At 40.4% G+C, this 20,703-nt stretch overlaps 1 protein-coding gene across 1 annotated transcript in view; it reads left to right on the top strand.

Moving 5' to 3' along the window:
• LOC138157907 (transmembrane protein 132C-like) overlaps positions 1 to 20,703 on the top strand; it is a 612,402-nt gene that overhangs the window by 552,807 nt on the left and 38,892 nt on the right. The gene's annotated exons all lie outside the window — the stretch shown is intronic.

A 20,703-nucleotide genomic window follows, 5' to 3' on the forward strand; every position in this document is an offset into this window, starting at 1 on the left:
AGGAAGGAAGGAAGGAAGGAAGGAAGGAAGGAAGGAAGGAAGGAAGGAAGGAAGGAAGGAAGAAGAAAGGAAGAAAGCCAAAACCAATCCTTAGCTTCAAGCTCACAGTGACCTCAGTGGTCCCTTCCATACCTCACATCCCATCATTTACTTGATTTGATTCTGTTGTTGCTGTTCAGTCACGTCTGATTCTTCGCGATCCCATTTGGGGTTTTCTTGGCAAAGATGCTGGAGTGGTTTGCCATTTCCTTATCAAGTTCATTTTACAGATGAGGAAACTGAGGCAAACAGGGTCAAGTGACTTGCCCAGGGTCACACAGCTAGTAAGTGTCTAAGACTGGATTTGAACTAAGGTCTTCCTGACCCCAGACCCAGTGTTCTGTCCATCGCACCACCTAGCTGCCTTTCTTTGGTTCTAATAACACCTAATTCTAAAGTGTTCCAAAGGACCTATGATATCATCCGTTTTAAAGTCCCATCCCATAATACAGATCACTACCCGTGCTGTGGATATTTTGTCCATGTGCTCCCGTTACACTGGAGACCTTCTTTGATTTCTCCTGGCTTCTCCAGATCACCAGTGCAACGCTCTAGATACCCACTGGTCATGTCATCCTCATAATGTGATCAGCCCATCTCTTCTTACAGTCAAACATTTTTCTTGATAATATCTTTCATTCTTCTTTTTCTTTGGAATTCCCAATTCTTCCGAATTGCAGCCCAATACATTGATATGCAAATGATAAATCAGAGAATCACAGAAAATCTTAGCATTTTAGCATGTGAGGGGACCTCAGTGGCTATGAAGTTTAACCCATACCCAAAATGAATTTCCATTACAACAGAGACCCATAGTATAGTGGAAACCACCAAGTCTCCCATCAGGCCATTCTCCTTTTGGGCAGATCCAATTGGGGTAGCTATATGGCACGGTGGATAGAATGCCAGACCTGTAGTCAGGAAGCCTCATCTTCCTGAGTTTTAATCCGGCTTCAGACATTTACTATTTGTGTGACCCTGGGTAAGTCACTTAACCCTGTTTGCCTCAGTTTCCTCATCTGGTAAAGGAACTGGAGAAGGAAATGACAAACCACTACAGTATCTTTTCCAAGAAAACTCCAAATGCAGTCACAAAGAGTCATACATGACTCAACAACAACAACAACAAATTGTTAGGAAGGTTTTCATGCCATTAAGTCTAATTTTACCTCTTTGCAACTCCCATCCATAATGCCTAAATCTGCCTGGATGTGTCAAACAGAAGTCATATTATTCTTCTATATGACAATCCTCCACATACTTGAACACACCTCTCCTGCCCCATGTGCCAGAATCTTCCCTTCCCTATCCTAAGCATCCCTAGTTCCTTCAACGCATCACAATATGTCATGAATTCTAGGCCCTTAGCTCTCCTGGTTACCCTTCTCTAGATGCTGTCTTGCTTATCAAAGTTCTTCCTCAACGTGACTCCCAGGTTTAAACAGTGTCCACATATAATCCAGTAAGGGGAGCCTACAAACCAATTGTCACCTCCCTCTTCCTAGAAGCTACATCCATCTGAACAGAGTCTAAGGGGCATTAGCTTATTTTTGGAGGGGGAGTAGGTTGCCACATCCTCCTCCTGGCTCATATTAAGAATGTAGCTTGGGGTGGCTAGGTGGCACAGTGAATAGAGCACCGACCCTAGAGTCAGGAGGACCTGAGTTCAAATCCATTGTCAGACACTTAACACATACTAGCTGTGTGACCTTGGGAAAGTCACTAAACCCCAATTGCCCTGCTTTCCCCCCTCCAAAAAAAAGCAAAAAAAAAGAATATTTCATGAAAACTTAAGTTCTTCTTCAGATAAACTGCTCTCTCACCTTGCCTCCCCCATCTTGTATTTATGAAATTATTTTTTTAAACCCAAGACTAAAGCTTTATATTTGTCTCGATTGAATTCCATCCAATTAGATTCAATCCAAAGCTCTAGCCTGTCAAGATCTTTTTTTTTTTAATCTTGACTCTGTCTTTCTCTTTGTTAACTGTGTCTCCAACTTGGTATCATCTGCGAATTTGATGCCCTTCTATAAATCATTAATTAAAATGCCATAAACATAAACAGAAAGGAAAAAGGACAGTGGCCAAGCAGAGGCCCTTCCTTGGATGCCTTCATCCCCATTGACATTGAAGTACTAATGACTAATCTTTGAGGTGAGCTATTCAACCAATTCCAAATCCATCTAATTTTATTATGTCTAATTAACATCTCTCTACTTTCTCCATTTCCTTTTCTATTGAATGAGGGACTAACATTAGGTCAAATCAAATCAGCAAACATTTATTAAGCACCTTCTGTGTGCTGACATTGTGCTAAGTAAAGGGGGGAAACCTACAGCTCCTACCCTCAAAGAGCTCACAATGACCTCATTGCTCCCTTTCATCCCTCACATCCTATGATTCTAAGAATTGGGACTTCTACAAGAACAGTATGAGAATAACATGAGATGTTTTATCAAGTGCTTTACCAAAATCCAGACAGAATTCCTTCATCTTCTAGTTTAGTGACTGTAAAGAAAGGAAATAAAATTAGTCTGTCACAACCCATTGTTACCCAAGTTAGGCTGGTCCTTTGCAATCACCCATTCCTTTTCCAGATGGCCACAAACCATCTCCTTAACAACCCATTGAAGAATTTTCCTAAGAATTGAAGTTGAGTCCATTGGCCTATATTTAACAGACTGTTATCTTAATCCTTTTTGAAAAGTGGGACAATATTTGTCCTTCTCCAATCTTTTGATAGTTCTTCCTTCTGGCATTCTCTTGTTCATGTACTTTCAAATAATACTGACAGTGTCTTAGTAATCACATCAACTGGTCCTTTCAGCACCCTGAGTTGTAACTCCTCTGGGGTATGTGACTTCAATCCATCAAGAGTAGATATATAATAATCTTTTCCTTAGTCATCGCAGATAGCTTCCCATTAGCTATTTTTATGATGTATAACATGCAGGTAATTCTCCTTAACAGAGAAACTAGAAGCAAAACTAGTCATGAACAGCTCTGCCTTCTCCCTGTCATTAATTACATTATTCCATCTACCCCAAGCAATAGTCCTACCTCACATTTGATCCTCAGTGTGAGATTATCAAACATAGGTTAATACAGGAACAAGAAAATGGTATTTTGTCTTTCATTCTTCCTCTTCTACAGCCTCTCATTTCTCTTCTTTTTGCTGTAACTGGTTGGTCTATTTCTGTATTTCTTGCATGAATCAGCTTTGGCATAACCCCCCAAAAATCATCAACACAATGATTCTATGAAAATATCAACAGAGCCCATCCTTTTAGTCATGTGGAAGTTACTGTGTATTACGGTAAATGGAGACGAGGAGAAATGGACAAAGGAATACTCAGCACAAAGCTCCAGTGTGCACGCTAGCCTGGCACACAGAGGGCACTCAAAACTTGGTTTCTGATTTAATTGATTTGATTTGATTTGACCTCAAGAGAGAGCAACTCCACCCTGTTGGGTAAATGTGGAGAAAGTTCATCCTAGAAAGGACCCATTGTTTTGTTTTCAGAATAATGGCTAAATGGGCATGCATGTCAGCAGTGCCCTTCCGCTGCCTTTGTGGAAGCATTTGACGTGAATGAAAGAGACACTTGGCTCTGACTTCCATTCTGCTACTTTCCACCTCGCCTGATGCACCCCCCAACCCCCAGTACACACCCTCATCTCCCATGTGTCACACAAGGCCCACAGGGTTATTTGGCTTTCATCATTGACTCTTGGTGTGCTCTGAAGGCAGAGGCTCTCAATGTATTGTTGTTAAGGCTTTCGAAAGAGACCGACAGCCTTGGCTGATGGGGGGGGGGGCGGGGATAGGGCTGTTGGAATCCATCTGTCAAAGCAGCTCTAAGATAGGAGAGAAATAAATAAGCAAATTTTCATTGGAGTTTAATTGAGTGGATTTTTCAAGTTTCTTTCCTTTGCTTATAAACATGTTGTTCCAGGAAGGTTTAAACAAAAAGGCTATTACTGTTATTTTCAGAGAAATATTCAGTTTCTGCCACCAGGGAAATAAGTAGATTAGAACAGAAAATTACCTGCTGAAATAACCCTTGGTGCCCCTAGATGTTAACAAGAAAGTGCAAAGTGAAGCTCAAATGGAATTTATCCACATGGTTACTATATACCGTGATTAGTACATGAATATGCCCAACTTATAAAGAGTCACTGAAGCATTAAACCCTATTGCTACCAGTCTAGTTAACAGAAAGTGTTAATGGAGCTCCTGAGAAACCATTGATGGTGGCATGCCATCACTACCTAATGCAAGCTTCTTTTGTATGTAATTTTTGTATGTAATGTAAGCTTCTCAGTTTTCTTTGCTGGGTTCCACCCATATTCCACCCCTAATTGCAAGTGTCCCCTATGACTCTGTCCTGGATCCCTTCATCTCTCAAAGTCCTGTCTCTTAATGATCTCACAGGTTGCCACTAATTCAATTATCATCCTAGATAATTTCCATATTTATCATATCAGCCTTACTCTTTCTCCTGAGCCCAATGCTCACATCACCAACTGCCTGCTTGTCCTAGGTCTTTACTGGATATCCATAGATATTTAAAACTCAGCATGTCTAACACTGAAGATATTATCTTCCTGCCCTAGACTCACCTCTCCTCTAGCCTTCCCTATTTCCACTGAGGGCACCACCATCCTTCTGGTCCCCCATCTTTCTCACTTCAGCAACAGCTTGACAATAGAGGATGGAACACTGGACTTGAGGTGGACCAGATGGCTTCAGAGGAGATAGTGAGGCTGGTGACTTTGCCCAGCCCTCGCTCACTTAAATCCAGTTGACTTGCATGTCATGGCACCACCTCCCTGATGTCATGGTCCTCTTCCATTATGTAGAACAAACAATAACAACCTTCCCACACTAGGTGTCAAGCTCCTTGAGGGCACAGACTGTCTTTTTTTTTATTTGTATTTGTTTCTCCGGTGCTTTCGGCAGCTTAGAACATACTAAGGTGCTTAATACAGATTGACCCTGTTGATTCTTTCTGCTCTAATAATTCTCTGAAAGGTGCTAGACTTGGAATCAAGAAAACCTGAATTGAATATCTCTGGGTTGAGCCTTGAATGTGTGAAGGATTCTAAGAGGGCAACACTGTATAAAAGCAGGACTGGACTAACGCATATTGGGCATAGGACCATTTAGCCTGACTCAGCCTTGCTTTCCTTATCTTTAAAACCTCATGAAGTTGTCATGAGACTCAGATGAATTAATAAAAATCCTGGTCTTGGTAAGTCTTAAAAATCTATGTAGATGTTAGTTATTATTATGACAAGTTCAATGAACATTTATTAAGTAACAGTTCCATGAGTCACTGATGGGTACTGTTGAGGCCAAGACAGAAACAGCCCCTCAGCTCAGAGAGCTTTTGGCCAAGGTCTTCCCCAAACTGACCATTTTGAAGATCATCTCCATGCCTTGGCATAGCCTTGAACTTCTCGTTCTCCCTTCTGCAAAGCTCAGCTCAAATATCTCCCCTTCCTTATCCTTCCTGTTTATGGAGATCTCTCACTCTCAACTTATCTTATATTTTTGCGATTTGGGACTAGAAAGGATCTTGAAGACCACCAAGTCTAGTAACCACATGTTACATATGGAGAAACAGGCACAAATAGATTAAGTGAATTATCCAAGGTCACACAGGTAGTGAGAGTCTGGGGGAGGATGGTAAACCAAGTTTCCAACACCACACTAGCTGTCATAGAATCCAGGTAGAATATAAGCTCCCTGAGAGCAGAGACTGGCATTTTTGCCTTTGTGTCCCCAGAGTCTAGTATAGGGCCTGGAAAATTTGAATTGCACTGAACACCATTTTGTGTGTATGTATTGACACATATATACATATATGTTATATGTACACATGTGTATATATCATATTATATAACATTGCATGTTCTATACACATGTGTACATATACACATACACATGCTCATAAACATGTACATATATGTATGCAAATTTTATATCCATCTATATCATGTAGACACACAATGCATTCCAGAATTCTTGGAGTAGTTTTAATAGCTTAAAACTGAATTAAGAATTTTGGGACACCATGTATAGTTGAATGAATCAATGAATAGAACAGTATTTATTTAGTATTTACTTTACTATGTGTCAAGCCCTAGAGATAAAAATAGGGAAAAAATGAATGTTTCTGCTCTCAAGGAGCTTATATTTTAATTGAAATGGAGATCACATCTAAAAGAAAGTTCTACACAAGGTCAGAGGGAAAGACCCAGCAGTCCTAAGGATACAGTAGTTGTCCAGAGGTGCTTATAGGAGAGAATCTTGAATTAAGTGCCTCCACTTAGAGAAGTCTAAGAAATCCTCCCAGGATGACCCACTCCAGCACTGGAAGAACAGAGCTGATTGCATATTCAGGGGCTGCTCCTGTGGCCATTAGTCACTGTACTGCCAGTAGATCACCAGTTGCTGTTTTAGCAGAACACCTTTCTGTGGGGGGACTTGTGCTCTGTGGCCTAGACCCTCATTAGAAAAAGTTCATTTATTGAATTGACAATGCAGCAAGTCTGACTTCTGGGATATGATTCCAGCTAATGGGTCCCAATGCAGAGCTAAAAATAAGGTCTATGAGTGCCTCACTTTTCCCCTAGTGACTAAAGGTACCTTCAGTTAGCTCAGCACATACAGAGTGTCTGGACTTGTTCCACAGCCTGATTTTTTCCCTAAGCTACAGCTCCTGTCAGCATTACCACTTCTTTGCTACCAAATTTACTATTGATTTTATGAGCGATAAAAGACCTTGAGCGCTTTAGACCTTCATGCAACGGTCTTCATCTTCGATATAGCCTGAATAAAGTTCCATTGTGCTAAAAAAAAAAAAAACAGGAGCTGTCAAAAGAGAACTGTTTGGAATACAAGGATCTGGGTTTGCATTTTGGCTTCACCACTTTTGATCTTGTAAGTGGGTGACCTTGGGTGGGTCACTTTGCCTGTGAGTCTGTTTCTTTAGTGATAAATGGAGAGAAGCTGGCGTCAAATGCAGAATGGCTAAGCATATTGTGGAATGTGAGTATAATGGAATATTACCATGCTGTCAGAAATGATGGAGATGGAGAATTAAGAAAAGCACAGGAAGATTTCTATGGACCGAATCGGAGTGAAGTAAATAAAACCAGATAACAAATATGTACAATGACTACAGGGCTGGAAACAGAGACACATACACAGAGATGGACAGAGAGAGAGACAGAGAGAGAGAGAGAGAGAGAGAGAGAGAGAGACAGAGAGAGAGAGACAGAGAGACAGAGAGAGAGACAGAGAGAGACAGAGAGAGAGAGAGACAGAGAGAGACAGAGAGAGACAGAGAGAGACAGAGAGACAGAGACAGAGCAAAGATGAGATGGGGAGAGAGAGGGACAAAGAAATAATAGATGGACAAATAGATGTATAAGTAGAAATATAGATGATATATGGATAGGTAGATGCATGGCTAGATCTGTGGGTAAGAAGGTAGACAATAGATGGATGGATACATTGATAGGAAGATAGATCTGTAGGTGGGAAGGTAGATGGATGGATGGTCGATAGATCTGTAGGTGGATAGAGCTGTAGGTAAGTAAATAGATGATAGATGGATAAATATATAGGTCGATGAATAAATAACTAGAGGGAGGAATAACTGAATAAATTCACAAGTGAACAAAGCAACAAAAAGTAACATCAAAAATAAAAAAATAATGCCATGCAAGTGTGATGGCCAAGCTTGAAATGAGAAAGCGCATTTTCCTCTCTTCTTTGCAGAAGCAGAACATGGATTTTATCAATAAAAATCAACAAACATTTTTTGAGTGCCCTCTCTTTGCCAAGCATTGTGCCATATAAATTCAACATATGAAATAATCTGGACACACAAGGAGTATACACTCTACACTAATGGGAGTGGTGTTGAAGGTATCCCTTGTTTCTTGGTTACCAATGGTCTCACTTAAGAATCATTTCTACACCAGAGAGCTAAATGTGATCTCAATCAGGAAGATTTCAGTGATTTTTGTTCAAAGTTGGCCCAAGATTCTCCATTTTTATGCATATATATACTTGTTTATTCTGGAAGGAGCCACATGGTTCACCCACAATGATGCACTTTGCCAAAGATTAGATTATACAAACATGCTTTTCTGCTCTTTTGCTGACTGGGTTGTTAACAGTTGAAGTGTTGGGAACATTACAAATGTCAAAACTGCTTGAAATGATGATAATAGGAATGGCTAATGGGAAATACACACTACTCAGGGCCCAGTGAGATGCCTTAGTTACCAAGGAGGTAAAAGAAGCACTTTGGGGATGTTTTCACAGGAACATAGGTTGTGAGATAAAACTGAAAAACTGAATATTGCTAAATCTTTGACTGAATAGCTGAGATCAGTCAGTCCTGCATGCATCTTGATCATTTAAAATCGACGGGAATGGTCCCACCAATCCCACAACTTCCTGACACATAAGGTTGACAGAGAATTGTTCCTTTACCAAAGGGCTTAGGGAGTCTTCTTGTGGGTTTAAGCTTCCTTTGGAGAAGGTTTTAAGTTAATCAAACTGATTGCTTGATTTCACTTTCTGAATTCAATACAGCCCATATCATGTGCCTATTATATGCAGAGGCACTGAAGATTCAAATACAATTCAACTGAACTCAATCAACATTTGCTAAATTCCTGTTGTGTTTTATGAGCTGGGGATACAAAGGAAGCAGCCCCTTCTTTCAAAGAACACTTACATTCCACTTGGTCATTGGATCATATAGTCATATAACAAGAACTGGAAGGGACCTCAGAGGTCATCCAGATCAACCCCTATCATATTACAGATGAGGAAACTGAGTCTCAGAGAGTTAATGTGACTTGGCTGGAAGTCAAATAGGTACTGTGTCAGATGCAGGATTTGAACCCCCAATCCTCAGAAGAAGTAATTTGGGGGCATTTTGTCTTTGACCTCCACCTTTGCATCATTTTCCCTTTGTGATTGAGAAAGCAAGACCTTCTGAAACCTAGGACCAGACCCAGTTGAAAAGCCCATAAAGTCATCCTAAAAGTTATCATTGATGAGTTCAGCCTATTTAAAGACTGGATGATTTCCTCTCAACATCAACCCATGGATCTCAGTAGAATTAGGGAAATATTCATGGCAACACCTAACAGTGAAAATCCAATTTCAAAACTTAATTGCCTATGGAGGCAGAGCCAGGTTTCATTTAAAGACTTTCCATATCACAGGCTAATAGTGATATTCCTTTAGTGTTAGAATAGACCTTGGAGTCATGGAGTTCAGCCCCCTCATTTAAAGATGAAGACATTTAAGGCTAAGGTTGAATAACTTCACCAGGTGACTTCCCAAGACCACATGACTAATAAGCAGTAGAGCCTGAATCTGATCCCAGATCTTCCCACTTCAAGTCAAGTGCTCTTTCTACTGCCTTCATTGCTTCCCCTTCTCGCATCATGGAGCCAAAGGACATCATTTCTTCCTACTTACTACTGACCTTCTTGCCAGCAAAGACTATCCTGCTTTCTTGTATATTTATTTTGTGATATTTTATATTTAATATATTTATTATTTCTATCAGTATATTTTGGTACATAATAAGTCCCTACTAAATATTTTTCCATTCGTTCATTCACTCTTTGAGCCATCAGCCAGATTCCTTCTTACAACTCTCACTGTTTCCCGATCCATAGTAGAATCACAGATTTAAAAGACTTTTGAGATCCTTTAGTCTAGAGTCAGAGATAAGAAAACTCAGCCAAAGATCAAAAATGGAGTAAAGGGCAGAGCCAAGATTAGAAACCAGACCTTTGGACTCCAAAATCCAGCACTCTTTCTCCTTTTTTTTTTACATCCTTGGTGTGACTATTCCCTGGAGAAGGCAGCATTATATTGTAGATGGCATATTTTCAATAACTCAAGCTTGAGACTTGGAACACCGACTCAGGATTCCAGATTGGAGAGGTGTGGGCTCACTTCGAAGCCCTTCTCTGGCCCCAAAAAGCTGAATCCCTCTGAGCCACTGAGGAAGAGGCTGATAGGAAAAAACAAAACCCCTAGGCAGGACAAACTGGGAACATACAAGTTGTTCTGACCCTGAATCTTCAGCTGCAAAGAACACAACATTCTCATAAAGAGCTTTTATAAGGGACAATACAATTGATTTATAAGTCATGTTTTAACTTAAGTCAAATGAGCTGTCTGGAATTGGTTAGCTAGGCATGATGTTTTTAAAGCTCAGTGGGTCTAATAGCTGGAAGCGAATGAACTTGAGATGGAGGAAAGGTTTTTGTTCTGCACTATAAAATATATAGGGGTGCAGGGCAGATGGGGATCTGGGCATCTGTTTATTTATTTACCATGGGGAAAGACCGCAATCGAAAGAATTGCCCTCATCAACTGCTCTCTCTCTTCTCCTGCCTGATGCTGACGTTTCTGCCCCACAATTCCAACCTTAAACAAATCACTTTCCATCTCTGAAATTCCGTTTCTTCATCTATAAAATGACAGTGTCAGACTGAATCATCTCTGAGGTCTCTGACAGCTCGATGTTCTTTTTCTGTAGGTTCAATGAGGAAAAAGTTGCCTCTTATTCCTGTAGCATCTCTCATACAGTCCAGAACAGGGTGCTGTATGGCTCCAGTGACACTCAAATAATTATAACAATAATAACAAAAATGTTTATGTAGCATTTGAAGGTTTGTAAATCACTATGTGCATATATATATATACGCATGCATATATACATGATTTGTGTTTCTATGTGGATTAAATACACACATATATCATGCATAAAGATAGATCATTGGCACAGTGCAGTGAGCACTAAGCCTGCGGTCAAGAAGACCTGAGTTCAAATTTGACCTCAGACACTTACTAGCTCTGTGATCCTAGACAAGTCACTTAACCCCTACTTGCCTCAGTTTCTTCATCTGTAAAATGGGTATCATGATAGCACCCACCTCCCAGGGCAGTCATAAGAATCAAATGAGATAATAATTGTAAAAAACACTGAGAACAATGCCTGGCATGTAGAAAAGTGCTATATAAATGTTAGTTATTATTATTATGTGCATGTCTATACATATGCATAGTACTTTGTAAAGCTCAAAGTGCTGTATAAATGTTTCTGTTGTTTATATACATACATATATATGCATATACATTTTATACACACACGTATATAGTATATGTATATATGTATAATATACTATTATCCTACTATATACATAAATGTATGCCTCATCTGTATGTGTGTATGTGTGTGTATATAGAGAGCATATATGTATACTGTGGAGGTAATTTCAATACATATCTATGTGTACATGTATGTATAATACTTTGCAAACCATAAAGTGCTACACAAATTTTGGGGTTTTATTGTATATATATTTATAAAATACATAATATAAAAATTATATGTGTGTATATATATATTATGTGATATCCTTCATTCATACCAACTATATAATTATGCATATACATACACATACATATATATATAAACATATACATGTATATGGAGAGAATTATCTCATTTGATCCTCACAACAACCCTGTGAGGTAAGTGGTAATATTATTCCCATTTCACAGATGAAGAAACTAAAATAAACAGGTTAAGTGACTTGGTTAGGAACACACTGCTATAAATACCTGAGGCCAGATTTGAACTCAAGTCTTCCTGCTGCCAGGTCTAGCTCTCTATCCACTGCACCACCCACCTGTCTCTAGCTCGAAAAGTGACAGACAAAGCTAAAGGGACAAGCAAGAAGAAAAGTAAAGAGGACGGAGACTGGACCTCAGCAAACAGGGAACATATCTATGCCCTGTCCCTGCTAAGGACTGGAAAATTCTGTTAATGCAAATTCACAAAGTATAACATGGGGATAAGAATAACACCTTCTCCACAGGGTTATTCATAAGGATCAAATGAGATAATATTTATAACGCACACTGTGACTAGAACACAGTAGGTGTCTAATGAAAGCTTGTTTCCTTCCTTTGTGTCCCATTTTCTTTCCTTGGGTTCTGCCTAAAACTTCAATCTAGTTGAAATAGGTGTGACATATCTTCTTTCCAGCCAGGATTAGAGGATTTCCTCCTGCATTTTTCTTAGACAAAACTTGCCTACATATCACATTGAAGAAATGGTAACTTATGGCTAGTGAGGGGGCACCCTGAGGAAGCCACTGAGAGTCAGTTTCTCAGCAACTTCCTGCCCCCCTGCCTTAGGCCAGTACCACACCCTGCTATTGGTGTGACTGGTGCCTGGTCATTGGCACAGAGTGTGGCAAGGTTGCCTTTGGAGAGATATCGACTCATATAGTTCACCATCCAAGGAGGAGACCAAGGAACCTGAGGACCATAATGCCACTGGCCATAAATCAGTACCAATCTCAATTTCAAATCAAAATTACAAGGATATGTGAGATGGCAGTGTCAACAGCCAACAGTGTAAATATATCAAAACAGTCATAACAGAGGGAGATAAATGGGAGATTGGAATAAGCATTACCACATGCACCCTGGCATCCTGAGGGCCTCTATCCCTTATAAGGCTCCCTGCTCATATACCACTGGGGCTACATACGAGACAGAACCAAGACACCAAAATGGAACTCAATTAATCAAGGAGTTATTTATGGTGTCTACTTTGTGCCTAGCATCATGGAAGACATGAAAGAAGGAGGCTCATAGAATCTCAGAGATCCCTCTCATCCAACTTCTCATTTTTACAGATGAGGACACTGAGGCCTAGAAAGGTGAAGCAGTTGACTCCCGGTCATACAGATAGTGAGGGAGAAAGCGTGAGAATTCAAGTCTCCTGATTTTCACACTCATGCAGGCAGCATGGCATCCCAGAAGGGTCCTGGATGTGGAGTTAAGAAGACCTCAGTTCAGATACTAACTGTAGAATAATCCTGAGCAAGGTCACTGAAGCTCTCTGTAACTCAGTTTCCTCATCTGTAAAATGAGGGATTTGGTCCCAATGACCTTTAAACTCCCTATGATCTCTGGTCTTGTGACCATCTCGCCATCGTGTAATGCTACTACTTATCTAATGCACAAGTGTAGGTAGAGAACAAGGTAATCTTGCTATCATATAATTAAAAGGGAAAAAAATGTGTGGTTCATATTTCAAATGCAATAAGATGTCAGAGAAGAAAGAGGGGAATGAGGTGGTTGAAGGAAACTAGGCAAGAAGTTGTAACTTACATTGGACCCTGAAAAAGTAGTAAGACTTTTTTAAAAGACAAGAGAATACTCCAAGTGAGAGGGACAGAATGAGTGAAGGGATCATGGCAAAAATGAAAATGATAGACAGATGGAGAGAGAGCTATTCAGAGAGGGAGAGAGAGATATACAAAGACAGAGACAGACAGAGAGATAGACATAGAGACAGAGAAATAAAAAGAGAGATGGAGAGATAGAGACAGATAAAGAGAGAGACAGAGAGACAGACAGACATAGAGACAGAAAGAGACACAGAGATAAAGACAGAGAGACAAAAAGAGAGATGGAGAGATAGAGACAAAGACAGATAAAGACAGACAGAGAGACAAAGAGAGAAACAGAGAGAGAGAGAGAGAGAGGGATGAATATACTTTCATTGCACATATTACCTAATGGCCATTTGTTTGCCTCAGCTATCCATACACAGAGTTATTACTATACTAAACAGTTCTGACCATTGCCCTCCAGATGTACCCATCCCGTCATCTGCTTTACTTTCTGATTTTGGTCCCTTTCAGAGGGTTTTTCCACCTTGGATTTGAATCCTTCTCCTCCTATTTCCCAGTTATGGACAATAAGACAAGGGCTGAATATTTCTCAGTCTCCAATACTGAGACTGCTAGGTTCTTAAGCATCACTAAGGAAATGTTTCGAAGTCCAAGAGATTAATGGAGAAGGCGAAGATGTCAACATTCCCCGTCAAAGGGACATCTCTGTTCCCTTTGCCCTCTGTCTCAGGCCTTCAGAATCTCAAATGACATCAATGAAGAGAAAACAAGGCAGTTTCTGTTGGGGGTAAATCAGTGAGACAACTGTCGGGTAGACACTTTATGACCTCACAGTACTCAGAAATAATTATAGTTGTCACACTGGAAGTTTTTCCCGCCTCCTCTCTTCATTGAAAGAAAAATGCGGACAAAGACCAAGAGGTGGTTGGTCCCCGTGGTAGTGCACACGCTTCACTGTATTTTCTGACCCTATTCTCCATACTCGTCAGAGACAGTGATTTGGAAAGGTTCAGAGATGGGATTTAAAGTGTAGGCATCACATAGTAAATCAGAGATGTCAAATACGCTGCCCATGACATGTGGCCTGCAGCACTTCTGGAGGAGGCCTAGACAAGAATAAAATGTGATTGGGAAATATTTAGCTAAAAAAATAGAAATACAATAAAACAGAGACAATTAAAACTAAGTCAATACATGGCCGAAAGGGATGCTTGGGTATGATTTAGTGGCTATTTCTATTTCAATCTGACACCCACAATTGGGGCAGCATATAAGGAAGTTCCTCTCCCCACCCATGGGATGTACTCACTGAATGTGGTCACACAAGGTAAGACTTTAAGGTGTCAGATCCTGTGATCCCTTCAGGTGTGAATTTCATTGATTGGGTTAGAAAAGATCCATTGAGACTGGCTGAACAAACAAGTTAGCCATGCATCTTAGGGGCTTGAAACAGCTGGAATGAATTTCAGCAATTTGAGTTGGAAAATTGGGTAGACTAGGCTCAGGGGTGCTTTGTGAGGAAGGACCCTTTGAGGGAGGTGGGGAGGAGGGGGCTTTCTCTTCTCATCCTTCACCCCAGGTCATTGGAGCTACTGGACCAGTGGGAAGTAATATGTTATCAGGATCAGAGAATAACAGAATATACAAGCAAAGATATTTTCATCTTAGAGAGGAAGTAATGGAGAGGACAACTCTCTCACACAATACTAGACTTGGAATCTGGAGAAACCTAGGTACAAATCCTGCCTCTGATACTTAGTACATGGGAGATCACAGGCAAGTTGCTAACATGGCCCTCTCTGAGTTCCATTTTCTCATCTGTAAAATGGGGCTGATAATGTCTCCTGTGCCTTTTCATAGACCTGTTGTGATACTCAAGTAAAATAATGCATATAAAGTAATACATCATGTTTTATTGCTCACCACCCACATTTTGACCCTCCACGTCAGAACTTTCATGTGACACAACCAATTTGCTATTCCAAGTGTATGACCAATTGAATTTGAAGAGAAATCCTGCCCCTCCCAGACCAAAGGTCTGGTGGTACCCTGTCATCTCTGCCTCCCAGCCCCAAACACCACCGCCTACCCACTTCCTAGAGCCATGCCAAGCTGCCAGCCAAGAACTGCCAGATCTCAGAGCAATTTGGGGTCCCGAGCTGAGCACTAGGAGACATTTCCAGTCCTGGCAGCATTTCGCATTGTCAGCTAGATAATGTGTGATTTATCACAGAACAAAATTCTATCCAACTATTTGCAGTCTATGTGGCCTTCATTGCAAGGGGCAAGAGAAAAAAAAAGAAGAGAGGACTGGAAATTTTGCTTAGCCCTGTTTTTTTTCCTTTCCCTTCCCACCCCCACCTCCCCACCCTTTCTCCAGAGATGTCAGAAAAGTAGCTATAATGCACTTTAGAAATCAAAGAACTGCTGAAGTGGCATCAGATACCTCCTTGAAATTAAAAGTTCTAACCCATCATCTGCAGAGAGAGAAGGAGAATATATATGTCCATAAAGGAAGATGCTTAGAACTCCTTTGGGTCTGAAAGGACCAGGAGGGGAGTTTATAGAGAAAAAAAAAAGCTGAAACTCCTCCCCTGCAGGTCTCTACTGAGTGGATTCAGCTATTGTTGTGGGGCTGGCTCTTTGGTTTGTGGATTATATAGAATCTTCCTTTCCTCTCCGCTGGATTTTCAGGCAAGAAGACCTATCTATTAGTCTCCAAATGGACCCAACCTGTCATCTGTTTTATTTTCTCTCTTTAATCACTGTTGGGTTGTTTTCTTCCCTTGAATTTAATCCATCTCCTCCTGCTTCCCAGTCATGCACAATAAGACAAGGGCTAAATTTCAAATTTCGGTTCAAATCCTGACTCCTACATTAGTCCCCTAGGCAAATTCACTTAATCTCTCTGAGCCTCAGTTTGTTCTAACTACAAAATGAGGGGATTGGACTCAATGACCCCTAAGGTCCTTCCAGCTTTAAAACGTGTTGTTGTTCAGTCATTTCAAGTATATCTGACTTTTTGTGACCCCGTTTGGGGTTTTCTTGGCAAAGACACTGGAGTGGTTTTCCATTTCCTTCTCCAGCTCATTTTACAGATGAAGAAACTGAGGCAAACAGGGTTAAGGGACTTGCCCAGAGTCACACAGCTAGTAAGTGTGTAAGGCCAGAATGAATTTAGGAAGATGAGGCTTCCTGACTCCAGCCCCGACACTCTATCCACTGTGCCATCTAGCTGCCCATCTCCACATTTTAGGTCTATGTTGAACACATGTAACAACCTCAAAGTCAATTTGGAGAAGTAGGATTCTTCATGAATCAGCAAGTCTTACCACTGTCAATAACAAAACATAATAGAATATAGGTTCAAGTTACATAATATGATATAGGAACCATGATGCTATTACCAGGTGCTGCTAAAAGTACAATGAATATGCCATCCATAATTCCTAACAAGAATTCATTGACAACTTCTCAAGTAAGCATGGGTTCCATTAAGTTAGTCCATCATTTAATTATATTGCCTAAGATCTGCTGAGATAGGATTTGAGCTTTAAGTCATGTGTAACGCTGCCTCTGGGACTACTTGCCCAACTGCCACTTGTATTTGCAGTACAATTTCCTAAAAGGAAGTTGATTACTATTTTCTATTGGGAGTAAATCTAAGTAGCTGAGTTTTTAATAGTGTTATCCTTGAGCCCCCATTAGTGTGCTTCCCATTAACACTGTATCATCCAGACTTAATTAACTTTGAACAAAGGTATTTATTAAGATTACATAATAAGAGAAGTTGGCACTAACTAGCCTCACCCCAAAAGCCTGGGCTTCACTCTCCCAAAATACTACACAGTTTGCATTGAGAGAATGGTACTGAGATATAGATGTAGTATATAGATATGGCAAAGGGATAACTCACCACTCCTGGTTATTGGAAGTCATTTCTTAAGTACATGGATGACATTCTTCATGGTACACAGGATCATGATCCTTTTAGCTGTTTATTTCCTTTGACAGCTATCTTTATGTGTCCACCTGCATCTTTGGGAGTGGCAGGGTGGTCCTTGGTGTGTGTGTTTGTTGATAGATGTATTGTTCCTACTTATTCAATACCTGATGAATGATTTTTAGGGGAGGATTGGACAAGAGAGAGAGAAAGAAAAAAAGGAAAAAAAAAACTCTCTCCTTCCCCTAAGTTGATTCTATTTCAGGGGCCTAACAGTCTCATTCTTAGAGTTCTCCCAAGTTAGACTATATGAAACTTGACTGGGTCTCATTTTTTATTCATAGGTCCAATAGGCATGACTGGTCCACTCAACTAATTACATTGTTTTCTTTCTTAACTTAATCAGAGACATTCATACCTCATAAAGAGTGTACTGGTACAAATCTTCTTATCCACACATTTTAAAATTTCATCCTTTCCTTATATTGATTATGTTATAATAATTGAGATGTGGGTATGGAAACACTCCCCTCACTTACATATATTACTAAAAGCACTATGAAAGGATTCATTCTTCAAGTAGGAATTGAACACTGTGTCTGTCCAATTCCAAAGTACTGTCCAATTCCTAAGTTTCTATGAAAACAAGACATTGAAATTGCAAAATATTGTTTGATATCCCCATTTAGTCAACACATACTTATAAATGCCTACTAGGTTCCAAGCACCATACTAGGTATTGAGGTTACAAAGAGAAAAACAAAACATTTCTGCCTTCAAAGACTTTGCTTTCTATGGGTGGGAATAATATGCATAAATATAAGTAAATGGAAAATATAAAAATGTAAATAAAAAATCACTAGAGAGAGAGAACATGAATAGCTGGAAGATAAGGTCTCAGGTAGAAAAGAACACTTAACCCAAGTTAAGGACTCTTAGAATTCTAAGAAATGATGGTGAAATAGGAGTATATTCCAAGCATTGGTGAATGGTTAGCTTGTGTGAAGTTACAGGAGGAAAGAGACATATGATGAGAAACTAGAGGCGGATCAATTTGACTGGAGCATAGAATATGGGAGAGGAAATAATAATATGAAATGATCCTAGAAAGACAAGCTTTACCCAGATTGTGAAGGACTTTAAATGCCCTAGGAGGAGTGTTATTTGAAGTGTGAATTACTACATTGTAGAGGAGGGTATGTCTTTATAGGATTGGACAAACATAAACTTCAAAAGCTTTTAATATCCATGATCATCCTTCAGAACCTTGAAATGATCCATGGGTCAAGAAGTAGGAATGATGAAGAATGTGAGGAAAAGAAAGAAATAGTACTTTAATACAGCCTTGAGGAAGGATTCACCACCTGCAGATTCTACCTATCCCTGTGTCTGAGAGGTCAGGAGGAATAACCTGAGGCAGAAGGCAAACTGGGGTACAAGAGAGGGATTTTAGGGGTGCTTTTCATCCTCAGAAAATATCTGAAATTCAAGTTTTCTTAAGATCTGAAATTCCCTCATTTCCATGGTATTGGGGTGGGGGAGGAGGGCCTGCAAAATCAATGGATTTGGAATCAGAAGGTCTTGGTTCAAATCTCCTTCTGTAACTGCAGGTAGTTCAGTTCGATTGACATTTATTAAGTACCTTCTGTGTGTATTTGCAGGTGTTAGATGAGGTCATCTCTAAGGCCTCTTCCATTCTATGAGTCTATAACATGCTCCTTTTCTCAGATGAGGTGCTAATCACAAAACTCGTAGGATGGCATCTGACACCTAGTAGGTGCTATTTAATGTCAGCTCTTAATATAATTTCTTATGATGATCAGTCTCTGACTTGATGACCTGTTCCTCCCCCATCTGGACCAGAATCCGACACACTAGATTTGAGACTTGGACCTCCATACTTGGCTTATCTTGGATCCAGGCCCTGGTCAATGGGGAAGTACTCATTTCTGGAACTCTCATCCCAGGGCCCCACCCAGCTGAGTGTGTATAAACTATCTCACAGTCCACCCAATCTACTAGCCAGCCTTGCACACTACCTCTCCCTCTTTGCCAAGGCAAAAAAAAAAACAAACCTCACCTCCCTTCCCTCATTAACAATTCACTGTATGTTTTATTGTCTTCCCCTGTTCTATTTCAAGTCCCCTGAGGGCAGGAATTATATCCTTTTACATCTTTGCATTCCTAGTGATTAGCACAATACCTGTCACTTGTTTAATAAATTCCCCCCCCCTTCCTCATTCGAGGCCTTCTAGCCTTGTTTGAATATCTGAAATCAACTCTTAAGAGTAGAATCATAAATCTAGTTTGCATCAGGCCTCAGGGGCCAGTCCAATGCCCTCAATTACAAAAGAGGAAGCTGAGTCCCAGTAAAGAGGAGTAATTTGTCCAAGCTCACACCAGGAGGAAGCATCCGAGGCCAGATGTGACTTCAGTCTTCTGATGCCATGGCTAATGTTCTTTCTGCAACCCCACACTGTTTCCCTGTCATGAGCTACTAGCAAAGGATGGTTTAGTCTATGGAACAGGAGAGAAGAGTAGCAAGCGATTGTGTTCAAACATCTAGTAGTTTAAAGTCAAATGAAAGAAATCTACTGTATCTGTCTTCAGTCCCAGCCAAGAGGAAATTCTTTATTCACTATGCATGTGGCCTATGTTCTGGCTATATATATGATGAGGTCAGTCTTCTCTATAGGGATTGTAAGAGACAAGGTCAGCAGGGACTTCCCATATTAGAGCCTACACCAGCTGTTCAGAGAAAGGCCACCATACTCGCCTGGCACGGGTGAATCCCAACTTGTAATGAGGAAAGGTGGAAGAATAGAGGCTCAATGACCTAGTTTATTTGGGCATCATTTTACCTCATTGGGGCATAACATAGTTACCTTGGTAACTCTTCCCATCAGACCTCAGCACACTGAACTGAGGAGAATATTAAATGATACTTCTATTCTAGATGGAGCACACTGGATACTGTTTGTTTGTTTTTTTCGCTTCTTTAAAAGAATAACAAAATATATAGAAAATCTCCCATAGCCAGGAGTCAGTCCCTTGGCAGAGCTGGGGGCCTCCTGCTAGTGTGTGGGGAGTCATGGGGAGAAGATGGCATCCCTTCTCCAGTGAACCCTGCATTCTTAATTATACTAGTGAGTGGGGGGCCAGCTCCAAGCCAGACAGAATTTTGCCTCCATGTTCTGCCAACTAGGATGAGCTGAAAATAGTAGCTAGAGGTCCAATGGTATTGCCTGGTGGGATGGGAAATGTAAAAGCAAAAGAATGAAATAGAATGGAATAGAATGGAACTGGATGGAATGGGATGGGATAAAATGAGATGTAATGGAACAGAATGGGATGGGATAGATGGAATAGAATAACACCAGATGAAATGGGATGGGATGGGATGGAATGGGATGGGATGGGATGGGATGGGATGGGATGGGATGGGATGGGAT

The sequence above is a fragment of the Petaurus breviceps genome, unplaced genomic scaffold (assembly GCF_028583685.1).
Source record: "Petaurus breviceps papuanus isolate PSGF00001 unplaced genomic scaffold, PetGlider_PUasm1.0 101, whole genome shotgun sequence".
Classification (NCBI taxonomy): Eukaryota; Metazoa; Chordata; class Mammalia; order Diprotodontia; family Petauridae; genus Petaurus; species Petaurus breviceps.